The following is a 26,256-nucleotide window of genomic DNA, read 5'->3' on the forward strand; positions in this document are numbered from 1 at the left end:
GAAAGGAGCTTGTAAGCCACCTTGAGTCTCCTTACAGGAGAGAAAGGTGGGGTATAAATCAAACTCTTCTTCAGATGGCAGGAATTGAGACACATGGGCAAAGGTAGCAGAAGGTGTGGCCATTTGTAGTTTGTGTTCCCCCCCCCCCCCCCCAATTTTTGCTGGTAAAGAATTTATAATTCTACATTCTATAAACACGCAAAACAGTATCATGTTACATGATTGATTAATTAATTAAGGGCCATCAAGTAACAACTGACGTATGAGGCCTGCTCATCATGAGGTTTTCAAGGCAAGAGAAGAACAGAAGTGGTTTACCGTTGCCCATTTCTGCATAGCAAGCCTGGGATCCCTTGGCGGCCTCAAATCCAAATACTAAACCTGGCTGACTGCTGCAAGCTCATACCAGTCTAAGATATCCAAGCTGCTACAATTTTATATACTAAATTTAAAAAATGAACTTTGCACTGTTAAAGGTCAAGTTCAATGTTTAAAATTACTGCATCTATTTCACTTCCTCGTCAAACTTTCTATTCTTCCCAACAATAAATATCTACCAACGATTTTAAATTTTCAGGAATGTTACATCTCTAGTTTCACAGCACTGTGCCTAATGTTTGGTTTTGCTCTGGTCATAGTGGGACTAAAAATCCCCATGAGTAGATCATAAACAAGGGTCCTTGTTTTCTCAGCATTTGGCAGAGGAAGAGGGCGTGCTGTATACTGATGAAATCTATGCCGACCCCTATGCAAAACACTAAAGCTAGATTTCTGTTTCAAAGGATCCCTTGACAATGCTTTGGGCTCCACAGGAATTGAGAGGAAGAAGTTCTTCAGGTGTCAGTGCCGTTAGGGAGAGGGGAGAGGGGAGAGCAAGAGCGAAAGAAACAACCAATGCCAATAATAAATTATACAGGAGTAAATTGCTGCAGAAATACAACTATCCAAACCATTTCCCAGCGCAGAATATAAAACATCATTTCACAATCCAACACAACAACTCCATAATCATCAAATTATACCAACAAAACACAGAAAGAATGCCAGAGAAACAATAGCAACCTTTTTTTTTTCAAATTGCAGCAGACACATATCAACAGAGCTATTTTTCCAAAACTCGACAACATGAGGCGACGTATTTTCTAATATAGTTCCCTCAGTAACGCAAGGAACCGAACAACCTCTATCGCCATATGATTTCCCTGTAAAATGTACGATTACAAGCCATCAAACATCTTTTAGTAGCACACAAGAAGCCACAAGAAGAAAAACAAATATTCACGCAACGTATTCCACCTGAGGAGGAAAATTATCCCCAGCCATCATCTCTTTCACAAACTATAATGATAAATTCCAGCTCTGCACCTGTGTTTGTAAATATTCTTTTTATCAGCAAAACACCATACCTCGTCACTCATTCATTATACGTTCGGCACTCAACCATTCCTTCCACAGCCAACAATTTGAGCTCAAAGTCTTCACATTCTCATATATCAAAGGTTTATTGCTACGTGACTCTATCAGATATATTCCCCAAGGAGCATGTGATCAACTGCGGGCATTGTGTATCAACCACAGTAGGATCATGCCCTGTTCTTGAACACATGGGTCCTTCCTGTTCAGACAATCATCTGGATAGAAATGAATGCACGGCTTATGGATGATGCTATCCTTCTAAATTATTATTTATTTCCAGCCTCAAAAGGTTTTCAATGAATCTCCTTTTAAAATGATACTCTGACTGAAACGTTTTGAAAATATCTTCAGTTGCTGTGTGATCTATTGACTATGTTTCTCATTTTTCTCTGGTTGGTCTTTTACTGGGGGGGGGATTTTAGAAGTTTTGAGTATATGAGGAGTACAGAATGCAGCACAAGGCTATGAAGCACTGAAGCACTGATTTAACATAGACCTCAAAAGGAGGGGGGGTGGGGGAAGGAATCACATAACGATGGCCAGGAATCATTTCAAGGGGTTGAGTGCTGACATGCATAATTGTAAAGGAAAGGATTGGAAATGTTTTAGAGGATTTATGCAGAAAGGCCCACGTACAGGGATATAGGTATAGATTTTTAATTGGGTGGGGTCGGGGAGCAGGGCCACGTACCCACCCATCCCTGGGGGCATGGCCACACCTCCCCAAGCCCCACTCCAGGCCTCAGTGCTTATAAAAGCAGCTCTCTGAGGCCAGGGATGGCAGACTCCCCTGCCCTGCCCCCCGCCCCCCTCGCCAGCTGGGCTCCCAGCCGGCAGCCAACAGTCCCTTCTGCCTTCCCCTCTAGGCAGAGGCGTAGCTTGGAATAATGGAGCCCAGTGCAAAATTTAAGTTTTGCGGGGGCCCCCCATGGGCAGCCACTGTGATGCTGAAATCCACCCCCAAACAGCATCATTTTCAATGGTGTTTAAACTAGGGAGCCCAGATTCTCCTTTTAAAGCCACCTTGAAGGGAGATTCTGGGGTCCCCAGTTAAAACAACATTGAAAGTGATGCTGTTTTGGGGTGGATTATCCCCCACCCTGAAACAGCATCACTTTCAATGTTTAAACTGGGGACCTCAGATTCTCCCTTTAAATCCATGCCGAAGGGGGTAGGTTTAAAGGAGAATCTGGGGAAATCTGGGGAAATTTGGGGGGTGCCTGGTGTCAAGGGTGCAATTGTTAAGCTAGCAGCACCAAACATTCAGGGTATCTTTAGAAGACTCTCCTTCTGATACCACCCAGGTTTGGTGAAGTTTGGTTCAGGGGGTCCAAAGTTATGGACTCTCAAAAGTGTAGCCCCCATCTCCTATTAGCTCCTATTGGAAATAATGGGGGATGGAGGAACCCCCTTTGGGAGTCCACAACTTTGGACCCCATGAACCAAATCTCACCAAACCTGGGTGGTATCATCAGGAGTCTCCCAAAAAAAACCCTGAAATTTTGGTGCTGCTAGCCTAAAAACTGTGCCCCCTGCAGGCCAAAAACTGAAAAGACACTGAAAAATGCAAGAAAAACAGAAACTGGGGCAGAGCTTCGGACATGTAAGGGGGGGTTAAACCTGGGAAACTGCCTCCCTTACCTATGTCCTTGCCCACATACAAGGGTCCCATGAGCAAGGAACATGTGCATTGATAGGCAAATAAAAAAGTCTCCCTCCTGCATGACCTAAATCTAGGAAAATGGAAATGTGTAGTATGGGCTGCATATTTAGGGCTTTCATCAGCTAGGGGACAGGGGTGAGGCATACAAGTACCATTTGAAAACATATAGGACTATAGACATCAATGGACTTATTTATTCTTTCTTTTCAGAACCTAATATTTAGTTACTTGATTCATAAATATTCATGGAAAAGTAGATATACTCCATAACTAAAAAAGAAACTTTGATTCATTTCCATTCCACTTTAATTCCAGTTCAACCAGAAGAATTACTAAAATTAATTCTGAAATCAAAGCATTTGCTGTTTCCCCAGCTTGCAGTACCTCTGGTTTATGTGACAGTTCACCCATATTTCCAGTTTCTTTTGTCTGTTGGCTTACTCATGTGACGATAACTTTCTGTTCATTTTCTAAACAGCAAAAACAAAACAAACCAACAACCCCTTGCTATAACCATGCACGGTCACAGCAAGAACTGTGCATTGTTAAAATGACGTACACAAAAAGTTCCTATGACACATAATCACATTGTGAATGTTTTGTTGGGCTGAGGTCATGGCTCGAGGCAGAACTAAGAACTAAGCTAAGTGCAGGTCACTCAGTTCTGTTCATTGGACCACTCCACTCCAAGATCAGATGACTCTTGCGAGTTTCTTGCAAAAGTTGACTCACGTATACATAGACAATCAAGGTCTTGCATTGCCCAACTTCTAGCTAAGCCAAAAGTGTGCTCCTGTTAATCCCCCACTCTAAAAGACTTCCCACCACTTTGGGTAACATCTGCACACAAATGGTCCCAGGTTCCATCTTTAGAATCTCCAGTTTAAAGGATCACATGGTAGGCAATGTGAAGGACCTCAGCTTTAGATCCTGGAGAGATGTTTCCAGTCAGAAAACTGATCTTTACACACCAATATCCAGACACAGTGGCCTGTGCCCTATCATTTTTCTAAGGCAAGTTTGAAACCTGTTTTCAAGAAGAATTTCACTTGAGAAGAATCACTTAAGGTAGACAACATGCCTTTAGGTTGGATACTAGGTAGGATACTGCCTAAACAACAGTTCTTTAAGTTGGATACGAGGTAGGATGCTGCCTAACATGCAATAGATAAATTAGTGTTCTTTATTGCAGTGATCTATCAGTAAGACACTGAGTCAAAAGAATCTTGATGTGATCAGAATTTTTGCAATGAAAACTCAACAATGCATCAAGATTGCCTTTTTTAAAAAAAACACCAATGTTTTATTAAAGCATATTTGAGTATTGGTAATGTAAAAGAGGAGAATTCACATAAACAGTCTGACAGCTAAAGTAAACCATGTGTGCATTCATGGCATTCTGCAAAACATTCAGAAATAAACAATGGACAATGTCTAATGCATTTGTTCCATTTCTTAAATAAATCCAAATTATATTTGGACTGCGAAAGCCTGGTGCAAAATTAGTTTTGGCTCATCATTCCAATTTCAAGCGAAAGAAAGAAAGAAAGAAAGAAAGAAAGAAAGAAAGAAAGAAAGAAAGAAAGAAAGAAAGAAAGAAAGAAAGAAAGAAAGAAAGAAAGAAAGAAAGAAAGAAAGAAAGAAAGAAAGAAAGAAAGAAAGAAAGAAAGAAAGAAAGAAAGAAAGAAAGAAAGAAAGAGCAGGATGGTTTGCAACATAGGCTTTAAGGATGCCAACGATGCAGTAGCATGATCAGTTCTAAAACAGATCTTGTACTTTACTCTGAACAGTTTAATATTTCTTGCTTACTGTTGTTCTGGGCTTTTTTCATTGATCAGATCACCTCGAGGCTATTAAGCTTATTAATTAAATGTTGATTCTTTTCCTCATACAAGGAGATAAATGTCTCACAAATAAACTCAAGAGCTCACCAGCTGCAGCAAATCCCATGATTTATGTCATTTAGCTTTTTTTTGTTACCCCACCTGGCCAAAAAAAGTAATCATAGCCACCTTGCCCTGAAGTTACTGAATGTGCAATATCAGTTACTCGCTCTCTTTCATACTTGCCATTTGTGATCCTCTGAATTGCTTTAGCAAGTCTGAGAAGATTGGAGTGTTGTGAGGTTTCCGGGCTGTATGGCCGTGTTCCAGTAGCATTTTCTCCTGATGTTCCTCCTGTATCTGTGGCTGGCATCTTCAGAGGATCCTCTGAAGATGCCAGCCACAGATGCAAGCAAAGTGTAACGAACTAGCAAAGTCCATGCCGAAATAACCATTTTCAGTTTTTTATTGTGCTGGCAGTCATAATCAGATACAGGCAATGCGAGGTCTGAGAGCCTCAGATCTCTGATAGTAGATTTTACACAGTGGCATATCACATTCCCGCCAAAACAAAATAAACAAAGCATAGTTTCACACAGGCAAGAAGAGATAACCTACAAGCAAAAATCCCCATCCTAGGCAGAAAGCCAGAAGCAGCTGGCGGCCACCTCCCAGGGACAGATCACACACTAACCACATCCTGACACAAAGTCAGGAGAAAATACTACTGGGACACAGCCATACAGCCTGGAAACCCCACAACACTCCAGTGATTCCGGCCATGAAAGCCTTCGACAATACTCTGAAAAGATTCTTTTCGGTAATTTTCAGGACAAAAATGTGATGAGGAGCTTTTGACATTTGACACTGAAGCTGCTATTTCAAATAGTTGTATTGGTGGAGGGCTTACTTTATTACACATCCTCCAACATTTCGGATGCAGAAATGGGGACACTTGTTAGATGCCAATTTGCGGGGAAAGAATCATGGCCTGGGTTCTCTGCTCCCTCATGGCCAACTGCTGAAGCATTTAACCTGCCTCCTCTATAATGTATTAATTGGTGTTGCAATCATTTCCACTTCTGCCCATTTAGAAACCAGGAAGTTTTTGAAAAAATATATGGAAGGTATACCTGGAAAATTATAATTGGCCTAAAATAGATAAGCAATTCTTCAAAATTCACTTTAACAGCTTCATGGGATATGAAATTACAGGCTATATGACACTATTCTGCTCATGCTCATACTGCCGGCATATATCCTTACACTCTGCTGAGCAAAGTCTGACACCTTCTTCAGGTCCCAGCTTAATGAGCTCGTAAGAAGGCTTTTTAAGCTGGAGAAAGGCATAGATCAAGCCGTCGGTCTATCAAGCCATCGGTCTACTCATACTAGCAGCAGTTACCCAGGGTCTCAGGTAGGGATCTTTCACGTCACCTATTATCCAATCCTTTTAACTTTAGATGACAGGATTTGAATCTGGGACCCTCTGCATGCCAAGCAGATCTCCACCAATGAGCCACAAGCCCTCCCTGAGGCTGCTCAGTCAGTAATATTGTCTAGGGCAGGAGTCTAAAACCTGCGGCTCTCCAGATGTTCATGGACTACAAATACACAACTTCATTTAAATGGCAACCAATCAGGGGTCCATACAAACCCTGGACCAGCCTAGAAATCTATCCATTCCCATCCTATCATAAAACTACTCTCAGTGCAGATGAAGAGGAGGGGTGGTAAGATCAGGGGGCCGGCAAGATGAAATGGACCCATAGTTTTCTCAACAAAAGCCCAGTGGAACATCTCCATTTTGAATGCCCTGTGAACCTGGTTAAAATCCCAGAGGGCCCTGCTGTCAGATGATAGGGAGTTTCCCAGTGGTGGGATTCAAATAATTTAACAACCGGTTCCAGTGGTGGGATTCAAATCATTTAACAACTGGTTGTTTACAAGCACCATTTTAACAAACGGTTCTGCCGAAGTGGTGCGAACCTGCTGAATCCCACCACTGGAGTTTCCCCAGGCTAGAGCTGACTGTCCTTAGGTCCAGAGCCACCAGGAGGTTACTACCAGATGACTGAAGTGTCTTCCATGGGCAGTATTGGGAGATTGTGTTGCTTTCCCCACTCACCGTTTGCTGCGCGCTACTCTTGCCAAGTAGCGCAGGGTCCAGCAGTACTCCCCACTACAGGGGCAGTGACAACACCCCTTCAGCGCCCCTTGTGCCCCTTCAGCGTGCGTCATTTCTGGCGCTGCTGAAAACGGCACCTTTCGATGACCCCGCGCAGAGTGCGGGGCAGTGGGGAAGCTGGGGAACACAATCCCCGCGCTGAAAAGCTCCATGCCAGATGAAACCGACGCCATTTTTAAAAGTGGGGAAACGGCCACAGTCCCGAAGAGACAAAGGTCCCACACCTTTCAAGGCCTTAAAAGTTAACACTGGGATCTTAAACCTGATCTGGAATTCAACCGGCAACAGGTGCACATGACAGAGCACAGATGTAATGCGTCTGATACTGGGGTCCCTGTAAGACTTCTCCCTGTGGTGTTCTGGACCAGTGGCAATTCCTGGATCTGCTGATCCTTGATCCAGTTCTGCTAGCCACACCTCTCCGTGACTGCTCCTTTAATAAAACAGTGAGTCGGAATTCCCAATTCGGGAGGCATTCTCAGCATTAAACAATGGTCTTCGTTATTGTCGACTTTTTTTAAAAAAAAAATCTGGTTTTATTACTCAGCCGTGAGACAGAGTTATATGCCCTTCAAGAGCACACAAGGGCTCCGCCATGACAATCAACACTTGGCAGCCAGCAGCAAAATGCATGTGAGCATTCGGAGGCCGCAAACAACTCCGATAGGTCTAGAGATCAGCTGGAAATAGCTCTCGCGTGCACACACAAGAGGAAGCGAAGAGAGGGAGCCAGCCTGAACAGAACAAACTATTTTTAAAGCGGGCCTGCATTCTAATACCCCTCTGGACAAATCAGTGCTGGCTGCTGCTTTTTCACTGCTTGTATGCAATTAAATGCAAGCGGCCCCTTCAGAGTTCTGGAAAACAAGGCAGAAAGTTGAGCCACAAGCGCCGCTTCACCCTCCAAGAAATCTTTTTCTTAAAAAAAATGAAATTATACAAAAATGAAAGTTCCATTGAGCACCCAGAAAAAAAAACAACAGTTACTTGGGTGGAAGAGCATGCTGATGCCCTGAAAGTTGTTGCCTTCTGAGGGTGGGAACCACTTGGGTGAATCCTCTCCAATAACCACACTGGACTCTTTGCTGGGATAAACATTTTGGCCATAGCCATTTTATTAACCAAACCGAACAGAAGTGTGAGGCGTAGCATGGGTCTTGATCTGGCCTGTCTGCTTCATAGCGAAGCTCCAACAGGCGGATGCCCTGTATTGGACTCCGCTCCACTGAAGGGCTCTGCTGGGCAGACGCTCCTGGCAAGAGGTGATCCCTGTTTGCCGGTTCGGCAGGGCAGTTGCCTCTTGCTGCCACTGGCACTTCCAGATCACTACCCATGCGCCACTGCCGAAAGGCTATGACAGAAACATGCACAACAGAATAAATCCCTGGGAGAGGTGGGTGGGCAAATTGCCGGCTGGCCGGAGCACATGGCGAGAACAAAGAAGGGCTTTCCCCTTTAAAGGGGCATTCCGCACTCCCCCTTTGGTGACGTCAGCCCTGGCCCAACATGGCCCGGGCTTCGCTTCCACCCTCAGTTAGGTGGAAGCGGTCACCTTGGCTCCACCCATCCCATCCCCAGAGGCAACCGCAGCCGGTGGGTGATTCACAGCTGTCTTAGTTGCCATTTTAAAATCCACAAACAAAATAAATTCTGGAGTCACTGGCTGCCCGTATTGAACATGGCAGACAGCCTGATGTATAAGGCTGCCAGGTACAGCTGGGAGTTCTCCCAGAATTGCAATGGATCTCCAGACTAAGGAAGGCCTGAACTTTGCCACAAATGGACTCACCAGGTGAATTTACCATCACTGAAGGTAGAAAAATCTTAATTAATGGCAAGATTACTTAATTCCTGGAACCAACAGCCAAGTCTCCTTGCCAATCTGCAGCTGGCAAGTAGCACTTACCACTGAAGACAACTGACCTGTTCCCTTCATCGCAAAGATGAAAGTAAAACGAGGAATAAATCACAAAATCCAAGGGAATGGCTCACACACAGTGCCTGAAAGTAGAAAGAGCTGCAGAGTTCTTTCCTAGGACTAAGCCCTATTGAATAAAATGGAATTTGTTTCTAAGTAAAACAGTCCGCAAGGTCCAGAATGACAACCCTCAGACTAGAACATGTTTCCTGGAATTGGTTTCCTAGGGCTGTTTTGACCTCAGCCCCCTCCACAATCTGATCTTCTCAGTTGCAAATCCCCTTGTATTTAATGAACTTGCTCCCAGGAAGGACTCCATCCTCATTCTTATGGTTGCCAGCACTGAGTTGGGAAATACCCAAACGTTTGGGCAGGGGGTGAAAACTCGGGAGGGCAATCCGAAATCCTGTGATTTACTGTTAGCATGATTGGTTATATCTCTATGTGCATCATATTCCCCCCATTCCATGACATATTCATATTTAGATCCAACCCTTCCTCCATGATACTCAGGAAACCATAATTTAGCCTGAGAGACAGGAGTCTGAGAGACAATGGCAAACCTCCTTGGAACATCTCTTTCCTTGAAAACCCTACCAAAAGTTGCTGTAAGTCATGTCATTTGATGGCAAGTGTGTGTATGTGATAGAAGCTTCTTCAACCACCAGTTTGTCAGTCTTTGTCATTTGTACAATTCACTGCCAATTTAATTGAGCATTTGCACAGGCATGTAAAGCATTCAATTAATTATTACAGAGATCTATTATTTTGTAAAGTTATGTTAGAACTGAATTGTGAGCTGACTAGTGTTATAGATATGGAACTGGGTGGTTCCATATTGCCATCTTTCCATATTGCCATCTTTTCCAACTTGAGCTATCAACCTCCTTTGGGAGGAAACATTCAAGCTGTGTATCCCTTCCATATGGAATGAAAATATATTAAAAAAAACTGAGGAGTCCTCATTCTGCTCCTGGTAAGCCTGACAAAAACTTTCTAAAAGGTACAGAACGATGAGCAACTGTAGAACATAAAAAAGAATATAAAGAAAGCTATATTAAAAGATATTCCCAGAGGAGAAGGCATTTAAATAAGAATGCTATTATAAGGCAAACCCCCAGATTCTCTCCCCCCTCAGTTGGCTGGTTGCCAAAACAAAACTGGAAAAGAAGCTACTTTACTAATACGTCACCAGTCAGAGAAGAAATTTAAGCCCTACATTAAGCTACTGAGACTGTGGGAAAAGGGCCATCTAGTGAATTTTTTGGACACATCAGCATTGGTGGGATTCAGCAAGTTTGCACCACTTCAGCAGAACCGGTTGTTAAAATGGTGTTTGTAAACAACCACTTGTGAGCCTGATGGAAATCCCACCACTGGAACCAGCTGTTAAATTCTTTGAATCCCACCACTGCATATCAGCAACCAGAAAGTGATCCATGTCTCTTGAAATAACTGAAATAACAGCATATTTGTCAGTATTAAGCCTTAGAGTAGAATTAGACTCTCCGAAAGATTCTGTCAATAACAACATACCACAAATGATGTTTCAGCTAAGTAAAGGTATTAAAGAGATAAAAGATCAATTCCAGAAAGTGGCACAGATTGAGGAGAAAGCGGAAAAGACCAAAGAGGAAGTAAAATTCTTAAAGCAAGAGGTGGGCTCTGTACAACCGGAGGTTAAAATGCATGACTCAACCATTCCTTGATTGGAATGTCAACTTAAAGAAGAGGCCTTGAGACAGAGAGAGGCACCAGAGCAGGGGTAGGGAGCCTGCAGCTCGAGAGCCACATGCGGCTCTTCTGCCCTTGCACTGTGGCTCCATGAGCCGAGCCGCTGGCCCCATCCTTGCCCGCCCTGCAGGCAGCAGGGCGGGCACATCCATGCGCTTCTCAGAATGAGCGGAGTAAAAGGTAAAAAAAACCCCCTATATATATATAGTGTTATCTTTATTTTAAATGTCAAAAATTATTTGCGGCTCCAAGTGTTTTCTTTTCCGATGGAAAACGGGTCCAAATGGCTCTTTGAGTGTTAAAGGTTCCCTACCCCTGCACCAGAGGATTCAAATCCAGTAAAATAAGGGTTAAATAAGAAAATTGTCTCAGTCCTTGCCAGTCATTTGAAGGTGAAAGAAGAAGATATGGGGCTCCAGATTGAGAAAATTTACAGTCACATAAAAAAATCCCACAGTGAAAGCACAATACAGAGATATTGTCACCCAGTTCCACTCTAAAAAAATGATAGAGCAGATTCAGGAAGTGCACAGAAAATCAACAATCAAGATAGAAGAAAAGGACATCATTGTGACGAGGGAGATTCCCTTAAGAGTTCTACAGAAAAGGAAAGACTATGCATTTCTGGTGGACATTTTGAGAAAGAATCAGATGAGATTTGCATGATTAGATGGGAAGGGATCAATTAAAGATCCAATAAGTGGGGGAGTAAATGGCTCTATTGGAGACAAATGATAAAATAAAGCTAGGGGGGTACATTCTGTTATAAAGTTAAAAGAAGGGGGACAAGGGAGGGAAGGGGGAACTTATGTTTATATTAAAAAGGGGGAATTTTGACTATGGAAAACTAGGTTAGGAGAATAAGGTGTTTTTATTTTGTTATAAATTGCCTCAAGTTTGAAGTTGATAAATTAGAAAAGGGGTGTGTGACGAATGCACTTATCCTGCATTCAGTTTACAGGGTGGAGTCTGCCCTGAAAGAGTTAAGCCCTGGCCAGCCCTGATTGGCCAGAGAAAAAAAATGCAGGTACTATAAATAGAGTCAGCGAAAGTGCTGAGGGGTTCTTTTGGTCTTTTTGGCTTTTTGGCTCTGTCTGTGAGCTTTTGTGCCTTTGGGTACGTTTTGTGGCAGAGTGAGGAGATTCCGCCAAAATCTCTCACTGCTGTTGTTTGTTAATAGCTGAGGAAGCTATTAAGACATCTGAAACCCTGAGTCTGGAGGAGAGTGACCACCACTCAGGTGTTTTGAGGGAAAACCTCTGATAAGTCTAAAAGTCTGGCCTCCACAGGTAACACCAGTCTTGGGAGGCCCAGTCCTGTGGCAGAGAGGCCAAATTTGGGATTGTGGGAGAGGGAGGCTATTATGCCAGAATCCCACCGGGCGTAGACTGGGTGTTTTGTTTAGTGGTTAGATACAGTGGACTAGAGTCTGTCAACAGAGAGTGTAAAACCTCTAAAGAAACATCTTTTCTGAAACATCTTTTTCTGAAGAAAAATCTTACTAAAGAGACACCTGCGAGTGTCTAGTAACGTTTTAAAACTTAAGTGAAGTGCCATTAACATCTCTGCCACCGCTAAGCTCTGAAATCATTAAATTCTGAAACCAACAAGTGTAAATCCTCTCAAGTTACCTGAGAAGCCTCTTTTCAGCCAGAAATAAACGTTTTAAGTTTTTGTTCAGTTAAATCCGGTCCAGTCTCTATTTTTTGTCTGTGTCTGTGTCCCCAGAAAGGGTGGTGTCCATTAAAATCAGTTTGTGGGCTATAGTAAAATATATTTTGGTGGCAGTGAAGAAAATCAAGCTAATTAATAGGAAGGTTCCTAAAACATCTGACAGGAATCCTTCCTATAGAGCAGAATATAACGGCCCTTACATTACAGGGTGTGTATGTGTATACCCACAAAAAGGAGAGGAATCTAAGTTGGGCTTAAACGTTAATAAACCATGAAGAAATGTGATGGATAAGATCAACAGCAGGGTGTGAGCAGGAAATCATTTAGTTATATAAAATTTATGTAGTATTAACTTTTGTTTTGTAAGTTCAGGGTGACTTAATCACTGGTGTCTCTTCCCTCCCATGTGTTGGTTTGGTTGTAGATGTTATAAAATTAATAAAAAATGATTTTTAAGAAATAATTGAATTGTGGGCTGGTACTGCACATTTTTTTTGGTAAGAAAATCTGGGATAAAAAGGGCATTTCATTTTCCTCAATTAGCCTCACTACCTGGGGTTGGGGGAGAAATGAAGTCCTATGACGAGCTAACTATTATAGAACTTTATATCACACATGCTTTATGAGAAAACTTTTGTGAGTGGGAGGGAGAAAGAAGGGACATGAATTTTGCTTCTAGGAGCAATATATTTTGCATTTCGAAAATTAAAACTGCAACCCCTCCTGAGTGACTCACTCATTCCCTTGATTTAATGCAAAATACCACTTCTTCCCCTCTCCCCCATGATTGTTGCTAAGATTAATACTGTGTATTCATTAGCAATCAAAGTAGCAAGGGTTACACTGTCTCGTAATAGCACACTTTTAAAACTTCATATTAAAATGGATTTCTTTTAAATAGCCACATTTTATTCATCTGTCTTCAGCTGAGAAAGAAATCCGTGATAGTTACAGCTGGGCAGATAATTAAAATAAATAAAAGTTTCCACCAACGTTGTACTTTAACTACAGTTCTTCAATGATCATCCTGTCACTGTAATCATATACAAGCTCCCCGAGAGCTGTATTCTATATTCTTGGTATTCTGAAGAAGAGTATAAAATTATCCGTATGTTTATTGATGGGCAAAAGGTGGAGCTTTACAAAGGGTTTTGTTTGAAATTTGATCTCAGCCTGAAATTAGAACAGCCTTTTTCTGATCACTGCGCCCTTTCAGCAAGTCACTCAGCCCCCATCGGTGGGGGGAGGGGGCAGGGCATGAGTCACACCATGGAAACGGTGCGTGCCTGTGCCAGTGGATTTACCCTCCCTTGTCAGAGGAGCAGAAATGCTGGCAGGCAGCCATCATCATGACCCACACTGCCTGGACACAGTGCCCAGCCCCACAGTAGTACTCCAATGCTGTTGCAAATCCTGTTGGCACAGCGGGGCCATGGCAGGGTAGAGCTGACATTAGTTGGTTTTCACCCCAGTGTTGCGGCAGTTATGCCCTGGCACCAGCTGTTGGGCTTACGCCACCCTTTGAGGTGTTGTTTGCCTCCCTGCACCGCCAGAAAGCCCTCTTGAACGTGATTGGCAAATTTCGCTGCGGCACATATCCTACTCCCAGGGCTTTGGATGGGGCTGCTCGTTGCTTATCTCAGAGATTGAAGCTTTCAGTATCATCTTTCACTTTGAAGAGGCCAGTTGACCATTGACAGAGCGGGGGTTGAAACACCTCAGGAGGAAATGTGACCCAGGCATCAGCATAAATGCCACTTGCGCTGCTATAAGGGGCATTTACACTTGCACTCATACCGGCACTGGGGAGCAGTGCAGCAGCATGACACTTGGGCAACAATGCAGCCAAGGCACCAGCACCAAAGGGATCATTCCTGTGGGCAAGGACAACTTTGGTTGGCTTCCTGAACCTTTTTGGCTGGTGTAGACGTATGCTACCAAAAAGGTAGGCACAGCCCATGGGGGAACGTGTCTGTCAGCTTGTTGTCTGCAGTGCAAAAAGACTCTTTGGAGGTGGTGTGGCTGTGCTGTGGTTACACCATCCCTGAACGCAGGGCAACTATTCCCCCTCAGGATTGCACTGTTGGAGTGCATGTGCCCATCCCCATATGAAGTGCATCTAGTGCAGTGGTGGCGAACCTATGGCACGCGTGCCAGAGGTGGCACCCAGAGCCTTCTCTGTGGGCATGCGCGCACAGAGTTTATCATGTAGGGGGAGCGGAAAATCACCACCACCACCCCACATACACACACACACATCTAGGTTGGCCTTGCTTCTGAGTAAACCCTCCTAGGGCAGTGGTGGTGAACCTTTGGCACTCCAGATGTTCGGGACTACAATTCCCATCAGCCCTGCCAGGATGGCCAATTGGCCATGCTGGAAGGGGCTGATGGGAATTGTAGTCCATAACATCTGGAGTGCCAAAGGTTCGCCACCACGGTCCTAGGGTCTTGATTCACCCATTCAAAGCGTGGCACAGTTGCTTCACCAAGCTTACTCCTGAGTAACACATGCCTTGGAGCAAAACGTTTTTTCTAAACTGAAACCTCAGTATTTAGGCTAAATTGCCATGTTGGCACTTTGCGGTAATTAAGTGGGTTTTGGGTTGCCATTTGGGCACTCGGTCTCGAAAAGGTTCGCCATCACTGGCCTAGTGCTTGTGCTCATTTTAGTGACATGCTACATTTCAAAATTAGATTTTTATATTCTAAGCAACCAAGATATTTCTATAGAAACTGACTTGATCATTCTGAAATAAACTCATTTCTCAGTTTTTGGAAATGATTTTTAAAAAAATTTAAAATCTCATTTAAAAAAAAATAATCTTTGATTAGGTTTGTTTTATTGGGCCAGCATTTTTAGGTATATATGAATGTTTATGCAGAATTGATAGCTGCCTAGATGGTCAGAATGAAGGACACGAAAATTATTGTTACTTTGTACTTGGATTATAAATTGAATTTATAAGGAAATTTGGTTTTTTTAATTGTTGGAAACTGCTTTTTTTTAAAAAAAATAAAACCCCTGAGTACAACATATACATGGATTAAATAATACATTAAAATATAGATGAACGAAAAGGACATGTATACAAAAATCATCCACCATTGAACAGGGATGCTATTGCAGGTAGGAGACATTCACTGTTTATGAGGATTCCCTATCTAGCAGATCTCTGCTAGGTAACCTAGTTTGGGGTAGACATGCACATGAATGTAAGCACTAATAGGTGCATATGCAAGGAATGTACACAAAGATTACTCTTGAGTTTCATGCATTCCCAAACAGTCACAAAAAATTATATTTAAGTTTTTTTGTCAAGGTCACACAGAAGTGTGTGGCAAAGCGGAGGGATTTAATCTAAAGCTATAGAGACTCATGCATATTCTGCGGACTCCCGAGAGTTGCATATGCAGGGTCATTTATCTAAGCAGGCAAGTCTGCTTATTCTGCAAAATGCACAAGTACCTACCACAGCAAAAGCAGAAGCCAGGAAGCGCCACGTCAGAGTTGGCTACCCTTTGAGCCCGGTAGTCAATGTAGCAGCACTGCTCTATGGGACAGTTCCATCATATTTAAAAGACAGAAGACAGCAGCCAGCATAAGGCATAAATTACGGAAACCCGGAGTGTAAAGACAGCGTCCAGTGAGTAAATTAAAAAAAGCTGAAGACAGAAAGCCGCTAATAAAGAGGAGGAAAACGATGCAACCTATCAAGCGAGTTAAAGCTGGCATTGCTGCATCCGACAGAGAAAAATCCTGATGGGGAGAAAGCTCGTGATCCATAAGTACCTGGGTTGCAGATGGCAGAAGGACAGTGTGATGGATAGAAGCTGTCCTGCCCCTGATGGGGGAAAAAAACAGCTGCTCATCTGAGCCTATTGGAGTTCTGCTCCAGTATCCAATCACATTTGAGAAGATGGAATGTCAGAGGAAAGCACGAAGGGAGTTGGATCAAGTCTGCCTCAGGGAGAGGGCAATGTTAGCTCAGGTCAGACTTCGCAAAAGAGCAGTCAGCTCTGGCTGGTGGTGTGGCAGAGTGGCTTAGCTCTGTCTCAGAGGTTCATTCCGCACATACAGAATAATGCACTTTCAAACTTCTTTCAGTGCTCTTTGAAGCTGTGCGGAATAGCAAAATCCACTTGCAAACAGTTGTGAAAGTGGTTTGAAAACGCATTATTTTGCGTGTGCGGAAGGGGCCTGAGATAGAATAGAGCACCTGATTGCTAGGCCTGTCTCTGGCAATGAGCAGATCTCGAAAAAATTTAATCTGACCCTTAGGAAAGGGAAGGCTGGTGTGGATGGAATCCTGAAGATACGACGGATGATCCAGCCTAGTGACTAGTCAGTAAAAGCGTGTTTGTGCGTGAAAGCATGAAAGAATATTCAGATGATTCTGTGAAGTCACAATTAGGTTAAATGTATGCATTTTAGAGCCCCGTACAGAAGGGAGGGCCTGAATCTGCTGCTGGGAATGGTGTGCTACCATGCAGGCATATTTGTCCACCCAGGACACTTACCCCAGCAGAAGGGTGATTTTGCAGGAATGCAGCTGTTGCAGCCCCCCCCCCCCCAGTGGTGGGATCGAACAAATTTAGTAACAGGTTCCCATGGTGGTGGGATTCAAACTGGTGTAGTGCCAATGGAGCTGGGCGGGGCACGATGGGGGTGTGGCTGGGCATTCTGGGGGCGGGGCATTCCTGGGCGGGGCTGTGGCAAGGATGCAGCCACTGTGCCGGTCCTTGGGTGGGAAACGAATGCACGCAGGTGCATGCTGCCACGCACGCCAGTGCACCTCCTGCGAGACTGCTTCAAGTTCTGCTCGCTACTGCTGAGAGGAGGGGCGCAACGAAGGCAAAAATCACGTGGCAAAATCACCAATTAGTAACCCCCTCTCGGCACACACAAATAATTAATAACCTACTCTTGGGAACCTGTGAGAACCTGCTGGATCCCACCGCTGCCCCACCCCAACACTAGTATGCAGTGCTGAATGTTGCCCTAGCATCCTGCTGCTGGCTTATTGGGGGAGGACTGGGGGCATGGCCAGGGGATGAGCCAACTTAGTTGGCTCCCTCCTGGCCTTTGCTGGCATTATGCTGGTGGGCCAGGCTTTAGACTTAAGTCACCCTTTTGGGCCAGTGTAAGTCTATTAGGGCTCATAGAGGTTCTTTGGTAGCAGGGAAGCTGTTTGACTTTTCCTGCCTCCCCATATCACTGGGAAGCCTCTTTGGGGGTGGCAGCTGGGGGGCAGTCGCAGTGCCACTGCCAGGCGCCCAGCTTGTTGATGGGGCTTTTAGCCAGGTTTCTCTTTTGTCTACCTGGAGACTTGTGATGCTGATCTATTTCTTCAAACCAACCTGTAAATAAATACATCTTTTTTTGTTTATATATTAATCCTGCCTCATTCTACTTGCGCACCACAAAACTTGCCTTACAGCAGCAAACCCATTCCTAGACATTTGGTACCTTAAACACATTTGGTAACAGAAGGGAAAATTTATAGTTTAAAACAAACCTGGTTCCCCAAAATCATAGGAGGCTGCGTGCATCCCCTTACTAGGTAGAAAAGGCCAATCCCAGACAGACACATTAACTGAAGTTGCTGGAGACTCAATCTTCTGTGTGCATAAAATACCACAAAATACTCTGACATCAGAAGAAGAAGAAGAAGAAGAAGAAGAAGAAGAAGAAGAAGAAGAAGAAGAAGAAGAAGAAGAAGAAGAAGAAGAAGAAGAAGAAGAAGAAGAAGAAGAAGAAGAGTAGGAGGAGTTTGGATTTATATCCCCCCTTTCTCTCCTGCAGGAGACTCAAAAGGACTTACAATCTCCTTGCCCTTCCCCCCTCACAACAAACACCCTGTGAGGTAGGTGGGGCTGAGAACTCCGAGAAGCTGTGACTAGCCCAAGGTCACCCAGCTGCCGTGTGTGGGAGTGCACAGGCTAATCTGAATTCCCCAGAGAAGCCTCCACAGCTCAGGCAGCAGAGCTGGGAATCAAACCTGGTTCCTCCAGATTAGATAAATGAGCTCTTAACCTCCTACGCCACTGAATCTCACAGCTCCCCACCAAGTGCTCAGAACAAAGAATGGCCAAGCAATGGCTCAAAATACAGTGGATGGATCAGTACTGATGGAAATGAAAGTGGATGAGAATGTGTTTACTATTCAAAGCTAAGACATCGAGCCTTTCCTGGAAAAAAATGAGCAGAAAGGATGAATATCTGTTCACAGATATCTGGGTGATCTGCAGACATTGAAATCCAAAATCTATTATCCACTTGTCGTCTGCCCTGCAGCCAACTTACTCTCCCATTGGGTTTTGTTTTTAGCTATGCGCTCTTTTTTAGCCACTTCCTAATTCACTGTGCCCCAGGTCATAGAAGCTTGGCAGCTTTAGAAACCTAGTAAAGCAGGCATTTTCTGGTCCCTTCACTTTCCCCGCAGAGGAAATCAGGAAGCGTTAAGCTTGCTTCTGGTTTCCTGGCTTCTCCCTGCCTTCCCGGCCAACAACACAGTTCTCCATGGCAGCAATTTCAGGATGACTGGAATGGCTTTGGCTTAAAAAAAAAAGAAAGAAAGAATATCAGACGGATTCTGCAATCCCCCCTTTTAGATTTCTCTCTGACTTAAGCAAGTTCAATGGGAAACTGCCATAACTGATCCAATTGGCTCTGCAATCCCCCCCTCCGGGGAGAAACAAAGGGGCTATTATCAGGTGGCAGGCGGGTCATTTGATGTTAGAATCCATCCTCATGCTGTGCCAATGCTCCTGCGGGTGTATTCGATAAAGCTGTGGCCTCTTTTCAGAGAAATGGTGCCAGAGAAAAGGTTTACCCTGCCTCCATGATCCAAGTCGCTCCCAACTCATTTAAAATTTAAACTGCACACTGGGGAGTTCCAATTCTTCCTTTGTTTATTCAATGTCCAGGTGAGTCGTAACAGCCTCAGAGCAGTTTTCAACAGCCAAATTCCAATAAAATCAAAAGAAGTCATTACATGTTATCTCACAACAAGACCCAGTGAGGAAGACATTCCAGTGCTTAGAATATCCACAGATGTTAGAACCATGAAGAATAAAAGAAAAAGAAAAAAGGGAAATGAGGGGAAGAGAGGACAGCGGAGATGGACAGACACCAGCGCTGCTCTCAAGCATTCTATAGATCCCTCATGTAGTTTGACAGTGACACTACACAGTGCTTGGAACCAAAGTCCTAAATTGATCACATCCTTTCAATTTTTGAAACATGTCATTCAGCATTCACAAGGGGAACCCTCATCATTTTGCAGACAAATGGGACTTCAGACCTTACTCCCTTCTTCGGGCTTTCCCCACTGACAGAGTTGAACTGGTTTCTACCTAGGTTCGCCTCAGTGAATCCCCACTGCCACCGAGCTCAACATTGTTTTGTCTCAGTTCCCCGCCTCAGAACTGTGACATCCTTGTCGCAGTTATGAACTACACTTTTCTGCCAGAACCAGGTCGATACCGCTTCGAAGTGGGGAAGCATTGAAATGACACCTCATCCTTTCAACCAATCACGAGCCACTTTTGTGGCATGCGCAGAACAGGAGAGTCGTGGCGGGCAGAAAGTGCATGTAACTGTAAACTGTAAAAACTGTTAAAAAAAAGAATGCTTCCGTTTCCCGCCATAACACAAATGCCAATCATGATTGAGGAGCGAAACAGGCACCAAGATGATCCCGCCCACTTAGCTCAGTTCCAAGGGGCCAACTCAGTTGCTGTGGGGACAGCCTGGAATCGCCCTCCGCTGAAGGGAACCGAGTTGACCTTAGCTCCCTTCTGTAGTGGGGAAAGCCTCACTTGTCTACAAGTTTGAACACTAAGCAGTGCTTAAGGAATTCCATTTATACAAACAGCTGCTCCCTGGATGCTACCGTACAAACCCAGCGCTTGTTGGCAATAACTAAAAACTTCAAAAGGATATAGTTGCTGAACACCTGCTCTTAACACAGCGTCAGGTGTTTAATTTTAAGCACCAATAAATCACAAATACGTGCGATGCCCTGATGTAAGTAGCGCCTTCTTAAGCAATGAGACAGCTCCCTTGGGATCGGATGCCAAGCGGTTATTATTTCCTGACACACATTTCTAAGACTGAGCCTTGTGGTGTCATTTCGGAGGGCTGTTTAATAAACACATACCACCAGAGCCACCGAACGGCCACGTCAACAGTGACAGGCATGTTTGTGAAATGGGAGAAGGATGATTATTGAACGCAGATGCTATTTAAAAACAACAGTGTCTTCAGATGCAAAATAAGGTAACCCAATGGATTTGTTTGGAAAACGGCTGGGGGGGAAGTGCTCATCGGCATATGTAAACAAATCTGGCATGTAAAAACAACTCACAGGTAAACATTTAGGAAGCTGAAATACATCCGTGACGTGCTTGGCTTTTCAAATAAAGCAGCTCATCACCTGACCTTTGAAGCTGACTGTTAAAGGCCATCAGACACAATTAGACAAATATGATTCACAACAATGTACCGTTCTGGAACTTTTTCAACCTAGCTTTATGAGCTCAAGCACCTGCTCAAGAAAACAGGGATTCTATTTGTATGTTAGTATACCTGTAGCCTGGCCGGGGGAGCTTAGGATAGCCCACCAGTGGGGTGTAGTGGTTAAGAACAATGGACTCTAATCCTCTAATGCACAGGTGTCAAACTCGCGGCCCTCCAGATGTTATGGACTACAGTTCCCATCATCCCTTACCAGCATCATGGGAACTGATGGGATGATGGGAACTGTAGTCCATAACATCTGGAGGGCCGCGAGTTTGACACCTGTGCTCTAATGGACTCTGTCCTCTATGTAGAATCAATTTGCTCAGTATTTGAGAAATGAATGGACTCGTCTGTATAGAATCCGTCTATGTAGAATATGAACGGAATGCGCTATCTTCTTCAGATCAGATTCTCATACATCAGCCATAATTGGGGTAAACAATTTTTGGTGAAACCTTCACATCCATACATGTCCCCCTCTAGCTATGGCTGATGTATGAGAATCTCATCTGAAGAAGATTATTCGAAAACGGCTAAGTTAGCGCATTCCGTTCATATTCTACTAGATAATTCAATAACTAAGAACTGTAATAACTAAGAGCTTTGTCCTTGGGGATAATTGGCACCTAGAGTGCTATTGTATGTATCTTTGCACCTGTTTTCACTGTGTATGCACTTTAATGTTGGTTATGCACTTTTCGAGCCCATAAAGCGGTTGATGCAACGCGTTTCTGTTTTTCGTTAAGTGGCTGATCTGTAACGTTGCATTGGTTGGTTGCCTGTCACTTTCCTCACAGCCACACAGCAGCTGTGGCGAATATTGCCTTTAAAGCCTGCAAGAGCCTGATTCGGCTCAGGACACCAATGTGGGAAAGGACTCCCTTCCCCCATGCTTTCTTCCTCAAGTCTATGTGACTGAAAGGGAAATGAGTCGCATCTCACTAAAACACACACATGGCTTGGCCACAAGACACACTTAGTCCAATGCTATCAAATGAACATACACATGGTAGACACAAAAAAGGGTCCTCCCTGAGGCAAAGGACGATCTATCCCCAAACATCTGAGGAAAAATCCGTTTCAGAGAGCTGAAGCAAATGAGATGCTGGGAGTTCAGTGGGGGAAAAACTCTCAAAGGAGTATTCCATTCTCTAAAAATCAGGGCTATGCCCCCTGCCCCATTTGGAATGGAACCACCGTGCAAGGCAGGAGAGTGTATTAATCCTGCCATCTAGGCTGTTTTCCTGACCTTGAATGGTAATGGAACTGCCATTTCCCCAATGGGAAAATGTTTGCCCAACAGGGACAACTGCACAAAGCTGTGTTTTGCAGGAAAAATAGAGCAGGAGGGAGGCTCAACGCCTCAGCTTTTATTTTAAATGTCCAGATTGGGCTTTGCTACATTTGGCGAGGTCCATTTGAATTCAGACTGAAAGTCATTTTCCAATACAGGCACACACTTTATTCAGTAGTAGAGAGAGGGATAGGATATTTGGGTGCTGTGTGGTATCCGGGCTGTATGGCCGTGTTCTAGCAGCATTCTCTCCTGACGTTTCGCCTGCATCTGTGGCTGGCATCTTCAGAGGATCTTCAGATCTGAAGATCCTCTGAAGATTCGAGCCACAGATGCAGGCAAAACGTCAGGAGAGAATGCTGCTAGAACATGGCCATACAGCCCGGAAACCACACAGCACCCAAGTGATTCCGGCCGTGAAAGCCTTCAACAATACAGGGATAGGATAGCCAACTATAGATTGGGAAATTCCTAGAGTTGAGGGTGGAGACCTGGGGTAGGTGGGGTTTGACCAGGGAAGGCACCTCATCAAAATATCATGTCACACAGTCTAAGGCCCCTTCCACACATGCACAATAAATCACTTTCAATCCACTTTGCAGATGTAGTTTTTACTGTGTAAAATAGCAAAATCCACTCATAAACAATTGTGAAAGTGGATTGAATGTGCATTGTTCTGCATGTGAAGAGGGGCCTAATTTTCATAATAGTCACTTTCTTCCAGCAACTGGTCTCCGTCGTCTGGAAATAAGTTGTAATTCTGCATGATCTTCAGGCCTCACCTAGAGGAGGGCAACCATGGGAGGGTACAGTGTGGTAAACAATTATGACATACAAGCAGGGTCCCATGACCCATCTCCCCACCCCGCTGCAGCTCCAGGTCTCCTCAGTGGTGGGATCCAAAAATTTTAGTAACAGGTTCCCTCGCCAGCCCCCCCTCAGCAAAGGGGGCAGAGGCGTACCTAGGCAAACCTGAGCCCTGGGCAAAACCTGAGTTGGATGCCCCCCTCCAGGGCAGCCCCCCCCACGACCCCCAAAACTTTTTTTTGCACCAGGTCATTTCTAAATCATCATCACATTATAGAAAATGCGCCAACTCACAAATCTGAACACAGCAATGGTGAAACACACAGGTCCTTTGATAGAGACTGGTGAGATAAAAGGTACGAAAGACTGAGAATCAATGAATTGCAGTACCTGGAAGGGAGTTACATTATTAGTCGCAATTGCTGTATGGAACCTTCACGTTCAAAGGCACTATGCCTCTCAGGGAGGCGAGGGCGTGGAGATGGAAAAGCGGACCCAATTAGTAACCCCCTCTCGGCACACACAAATAATTAGTAACCCACTCTCGGGAACTGGTGAGAACCTGCTGGATCCCACCTCTGGGTCTCCTCCTCTCCCAGCCCCAATCTCTTGGTGGCTTGCCCAGAACAGCACCGAGCAAACATGACCAGGTTTCCTTTCCTTCCTGCCCAACAATTCACCTCAAAGTCTGGGAGAAGCCCCAGGTATTTGCCACTGCGGCAGTGCAGTCAGGAGCCCTGCTGATGTCTGCTGCTGATACAGCTGGGCCTGGCTGTTTGCAGCAGCAGATGAAAACTGCTGTCTGCACATGCACAGATAATGCTCTTTTAAAAATTAGGGAAATTTAACCCCCCTTTTTAAAGTGTCACATTTGTCTGCAGAACCAGGAACAGCAGTGATGTAGTGATTAAGGGCAGGTGCACTCTAATCTGGAGGAAACGGTTTTATTCCCCATTCTGCTACTTAAGCTGTGGAGGCTTATCTGGGGAATTCAGATTAGCCTGTACACTCCAACACATACCAGTTGGGTGACCTTGGGCTAGTCACAGGTCTTCTGAGCTCTCTCAGCCACACCTACCTCACAGGGTGTTTGTTGTGGGGGAGGGGGAAGGGAAAGGAGATAGTTAGCCCCTTTGAGTCTCCTTACAGGAGAGAAAGGGGGAATATAAATCCATCTCCTCCTCTTCTTCCTCTGAGTCTACAGAAAAATTAGCTGGGGGTGAGTGAACCTCTTCTCTGCTGACTCAAATATCCACAGGCAAGGAACACACTTCAGCTTTAGATATATAGGCAGTGGTGGGATCCAAAAATTTTAGTAACAGGTTCCCATGGTGGTGGGATTCAAACTGTGGCGTAGCGCCAATGGGGCTGGGTGGGGCACGATGGGGGCGTGGCCGGGCATTCCAGGGGTGGGGCATTCCTGGGCGGGGCTGTGGCAAGGACGCAGCCACTGCGCCGGTCCTTGGGCGGGAAACGAATGCATACAGGTGCAGGCTGCCACGCATGGCGGTTCACCTCCTGCTAAACTGCTTCAGGTCCTTTGCGCTACTGCTGAGAGGAGGGGCATAACTAAGGCAAAATCACGTGGCAAAATCACCAATTAGTAACCCCCTCTTGGCACACACAAATAATTAGTAACCTACTCTTGGGAACCTGTGAGAACCTGCTGGATCCCACCTCTGTATAGGTGTTTCTTATAACAGATACGTTAATTAGGGTTGGTCAATACTAAAAAAATTCGGTAAAATTCGGATTTGGGTATTTTGGGGCATAAAATGATTTGTATGCCCGAATCCGAATCATAGCCGATTCGGATATGCCCGAAAATTCGGGTAAATCCGAAAAATTCGGGTCCGTTTTATTATTTTTTTGAATTTTGGTGTTTTTACACGTTTTGGCCTGCAGGGGGTGCAATTTTAAAGCTAGCAGCACTAAACTTTCAGGATATCATCTGGAGACTGTCCTGATGATTCTCCCCAAGTTTGGTGCAGTTTGGTTCAGGGGGGGCAAAGTTATTGACCCTCAAAAGGGGTGCCCCATCTCCCATTGTTTCCAATGGAAGCTAACAGGAAATGGGGGCTACACTTTTGAAGGTCCATAACTTTGGACCCCCTGAACCAAACTGCACCAAACTTGGGGAGAATCATCAGGACAGTACTTGTATGATACCCTGAAATTCTGGTGACAGTAGCTCTAAAACTGCACCCCTCATAGTCACCCAAAAAATTTCCCCAGATTCTGTGCTCTGTAGTGGCTGGCTGGCTCCATTGCAGCCAATGGGGAATTTCTGTGGGAGGGCTGTGGAGTGCACATTTCTCATGGTAAACCCACAAAACTTTCAGGGTGTCTTCAGGAGAGTCTCTTCATGACACCATCCAGGTTTGGTGACCGTTGCTTCAAGGGGTTCAATGTTATGGGTAGGGTCCATCTCCCACTGCCCCCATAAGCAAAGTTCCTCAAACCTGGATGGTGTCATCCAAAGACTCTCCTGAAGATACCCTGAACATTTTGTGACTGTACCTTGATAAATGTGCACCCCACAGCCCTCCACCAGAAATTCCCCATTGACAGCAATGCAGAAGTCACTGCAGAAAAAAGAATCTTGGGCAAATTTTTGGGGGTGCCTGCAGGGGCGCATTTTTAGACATATCAGCACCAAAATATCAGAGTATCATCAGGAGACTGTCCTGATGACACCCCCCAAGCTTGGTGCAGTTTGGTTTAGGGGGGCCAAAGTTATGGACCCTCAAAATGGTAGCCACCATCTCCTTAGCTCTCATTGGAAACAATGGGGGATAGAGGCCCCCCTTTGATGGTCCATAACTTTGCCCCCCCCGAACCAAACTGCACCAAACTTAGGGGGTGTCATCAGGACAGTCTCCTGATGATACCCTGAAATTTGGTGCCACTAGCTTTAAAAATTCCGGTTTTCATGTTTCACCGCTCCTGCACATGAAGCCTGCTGGAGTGAGTGAGCGGTGAAACACACAAACCAGCATTTTTAAAGCTAGTGACACCAAACTTTAAGGGTATCATCAGGAGACTGTCCTGATGATACCCCCAAAGTTTGGTGCAGTTTGGTTCAGGGGAGCCAAAGTTATGGACTCTCAAAGGTGTAGCCCCCATCCCCTATCAGCTACCTCTGGAAACAATGGGGGATAGTTGCACCCCTTTTGAGGGTCCATACCTGAACCAAACTGCACCAAACTTGG

The 26,256-nt window shown here is 44.7% G+C and overlaps 1 protein-coding gene across 4 annotated transcripts in view; it reads right to left on the reverse strand.

Moving 5' to 3' along the window:
• The window catches only part of FHIT (fragile histidine triad diadenosine triphosphatase), a 1,529,347-nt gene that overhangs the window by 79,457 nt on the left and 1,423,634 nt on the right, over positions 1-26,256 (reverse strand). The window lies entirely within an intron of this gene.

The sequence above is a fragment of the Sphaerodactylus townsendi genome, linkage group LG03 (assembly GCF_021028975.2).
Source record: "Sphaerodactylus townsendi isolate TG3544 linkage group LG03, MPM_Stown_v2.3, whole genome shotgun sequence".
NCBI lineage: Eukaryota > Metazoa > Chordata > Lepidosauria > Squamata > Sphaerodactylidae > Sphaerodactylus > Sphaerodactylus townsendi.